The sequence below is a fragment of the Sphaerodactylus townsendi genome, linkage group LG12 (genome assembly GCF_021028975.2).
Source record: "Sphaerodactylus townsendi isolate TG3544 linkage group LG12, MPM_Stown_v2.3, whole genome shotgun sequence".
In the NCBI taxonomy this organism is placed as follows: Eukaryota; Metazoa; Chordata; class Lepidosauria; order Squamata; family Sphaerodactylidae; genus Sphaerodactylus; species Sphaerodactylus townsendi.
In genome coordinates, this window is record NC_059436.1 from 52,164,017 (window position 1) to 52,167,641 (window position 3,625).

Below are 3,625 nucleotides of genomic sequence, written 5' to 3' on the forward strand. Positions count from 1 at the left end.
TGATCTTTCTTTCTTTCTTTCTTTCTTTCTTTCTTTCTTTCTTTCTTTCTTTCTTTCTCACCTCCCTCCCTCCCTCCCAGGCAGCCTCTGCTGCGGCTCGTCCATCCCGGAGCGGCGTCCGTCTTCCCCGGCCCTCCCACGCGCCCGGTTGCGGGGCCGCCGCTCCCTCCTGGGCTCCGCTGGGCTCCCCGCCCGCCTCCTGCCTCCTCCTCCCTCCCTCCCTCCCTCCCTCCGGGGGAAAAAGGTCATTGCGCAAATGATTAGTCAGAGCCCCGTTGCCGTGGCAACCGGGCGCCGTATCTGGGCCAGGCGGTGCGCGCGCACGCGGAGGACGGAGGGACGGCGTCCAGAGGCGCCCATCCGCGCGGGGTGGGCAGCGGGCGGCGGAGGCGGCACCGGAGGCCCTTGTGCGCGCCTGGCCCGGGAGCCCCGCAGCCCTCCGCCGGCCCGCGGCTTCTCCTGGCTCGGCCGGGTGGGGGGGGGGGGGGGCGGTCGAGCTCTTCGCCCCCCGCCCGCCGGCCCCCAGCGCGCGCTCTCCCTGTCCCCGGGCGGCCGCCTGCCTGGCCCTTTGGGGCTGCAGCCCGGTTGGGCGGACCTCGGAGCGCCAGGGTTTGGGGCAGCCGTCGCCGCCCGGCCTTTTGAGGATGGGGGCCCCTTGGTTCCGAGCCCATGCAGGAGAACCAGCCCACTGGTGTTGTGCCGGGCTAACCAGGCCAGTGGGGCTGGACCAGATCTGGGAAGCGAAGCCAGGTCATTGTGGGTTTTCCGGGCTGTGTGGCCGCACTCTGGTAGATCTTGTTGAAGCCCCAAGCGGGGCTCCCCAGAGGCCAGCCGTGGCAAACCACCTCTGGATGGCTCTTGCCTTGGACAGCCCATGCGGGCGTCACCAAAAGTCCACTGCGACTTGATCACACTCGCCACCGCCATGCCACTGGAACTGGAGGCCCAGCCAGCTCCCAAGGATATCCTGCTTCTGGACTTGTTAGTGGGATTGGTAAACCAGAAAGGTCCCCCGGTTTGTGCCGAGTTCTTTATCCAGTAACATGTTGGGTCCAGCCCGATCTTGTTGGCTCTCGGAATTGGATCAGGGTCGCCCCTGGTTAGTATTTGGATGGGAGACCACTGAGAAGGACCAGAGTTGCCATGTAGTGACAGGCAGTGGCAAACTACCTCTGCTCCCCTCTTGCCTTGAAAACCTGACTGGATTGCCATAAATGACCGCAGTGTGATAGCACTTCACACACACACATACAGACACACACGTGTGCACCAGATGGCCAGTACTGGGGCACTCAACTCTTGATTCCTCCATCCTCAAAACCTTCCACCCTCCTTCTCTTACACCCCCCCCCCCTTCTGATCTAATGGCCTTCAGATTACTTTGTTGAGCAGGTGGGGTTTAACCGAGCTCCAAAGGCTGCAGCTGTTGCTTCGCCCAAGCACGATGGAAACTTCCTTTGGCAACCTCAAGGCCCTTTTGGACTACCAAGCAATCAGTGGTGGTATCTTGTGGGCATTTTATGCATTGAAGCAGTGTGGCTGATGCTTGCAAAGCCTACTCAGTTGTGTGCCTTCTACTGCCACGGAATGGGAGATCAACAGAGAGGACCCTGGGAGACTGGCAGGCAGAAGTGCCCGAAGGAACGAAGCACCTTCCTGCTGTTTTTAACCCAGCTAGTGTAAGTGAAGGAGTGTGAAAGGGCCACAATTTCACTCCCTGATCCAAGGGGGCATACGTGGCTTCATGGAGGTGGCTTCATGGAGGCCACAGGAGGGTAACTTGCTCAGAATCTGCCCAGCCGGGAACCTCTGCCAAGTACTTTTTGCATTTGTAATTCGATTTATACCCCGCCCTGTCCCCGAAGGGCTGAGGGAGGCTAACAACATAAATAAAACAATATACATTGTAACTAAGGCCCCTTCCGCACACGCAAAATAATGCGTTTTCAAACCACTTTCACAACTGTTTGCAAGTGGATTTTGTCATTCCGCACAGCTTCAAAGAGCACTGAAAGCAGTTTGAAAGTGCATTATTCTGCATGTGCGGGATGAGCCAAAGTCAATGCTAATAACATACATGAAAACTACATAATAATAAGAGTGAAATTTCTGAGGGCGACTTAAACACCCCAAGCCTAACAATGAACTAATAACAATAACTGCAGCACTACATAATACATACCAGTACATTAGTACTAAATTCATACTATCAATACATTAACAATAAATCAGTATATTAGCAATACATTGGCATGACAAATGTCAATACATAGAAAATATCAATTAACAATATATCAATACATTTACAACCATAAGTTCACAGTGTATCAATACATCAACTCTATGCCAGTGCATTAACAGTAACTAAAACATTGACAATAGTACTAAGATTACATTAACTAAAACTGCTGCAGGAAGAATAAAAAATATGCTATGATTAAATTATGCTATGATAAAATATATAAACCATTTGATACAGTGGGACATGAGTATCTTTTTAAAACCTTACACAATTTTGGGTTTGGTGATGGATTTATAGGAGTATTAAAAGAATTATATAAGAATGGCAAGGCTAGGATAAGAGTAAATGAGTGTATGTCAGAAATAGTCAACATTAGAAGGGGGGGTTAAACAAGGGTGTCCGCTGTCTCCATCTCTGTTTGCGATAGCAATGGAGTTTCTGGCCAATAGAATTAGAAATAATGGACGGATAAAAGGATATAAAATAAACCAAGAAGAAATAAGAATAAATATGTTTGCAGATGATGTGTTATTGATAACAACTAACCCAGTTGACACAGTTGAAAATAATTTTAGAAGACTTTAAGAAATATTCAGGTTTAACTGTCAATATGGACAAAACGGAAATATTGGGTGTAAATATAGAAAAGAAACAGTTTGATAAAAAATATTGAAGAGGAAAATTAAATATCTAGGCATCATAATCTCTAATAGAATAGAAAAGATGTTTAAATATAACTATGAGAATAGATGGAAAAAAATACAAAAGCAGATTAAAGAATGGGAGTCAAAGACTCTATCAATAGCTGGGAAAATTAAAGCAGTAAAGATGTGTAGATTACCTAAAATGTTTTACTTATTTAGAACATTACCTATGAAGATTGCTAAAAAACAATTTGAGGAATGGGATGGGAAACTGAAAGCATGGGTGTTTGATAAGAAAAATGCAAGAGAAATGAACAAAGTAGTATATATGCCAAATAAACTTCTAAGATGGGGAATACCGAAGACACAGGAATATTTTGAGGCGTTCCAGTTAAAAACTTTTATGGACATAAAAGAAGATAATATAGAAAAATGGATAAAGTTTGAAAATGAAGTAAACGAAGGAATAGGCAAATATGGTATTTACACAAATGATTATAAAAACGTAAAACAAAGAGTTACAGGCCCAAGAAAAGTGATTATGGAAATATGGGAAAAATGGAGAAGCAAATGGATGCCTGGCATCCTGGACAGTGCTCCAGTGGCAAGTGTGATTGGAAAAGAAGGATGGAAAACTATAAAAAACCTGAAGGAAAAAGGAATACAAAAAGTGGCAGATCTAGTCCATGAAGGAGAGGTTATATCATTACAAAATCTAATAGAAATTGGAGGGAAAGAG

The 3,625-nt window shown here is 47.0% G+C and overlaps 1 long non-coding RNA gene across 1 annotated transcript in view; it reads right to left on the reverse strand.

The window, feature by feature from the left end:
• LOC125442040 overlaps positions 1 to 3,260 on the reverse strand; it is an 8,839-nt gene extending 5,579 nt beyond the window's left edge. The window contains exon 1 of the long non-coding RNA XR_007245929.1: positions 3,098 to 3,260. This is a non-coding gene — a long non-coding RNA (uncharacterized LOC125442040). The remainder of the gene's footprint in view (positions 1 to 3,097) is intronic.
• Between the last annotated feature and the right edge of the window lie 365 nt (positions 3,261 to 3,625).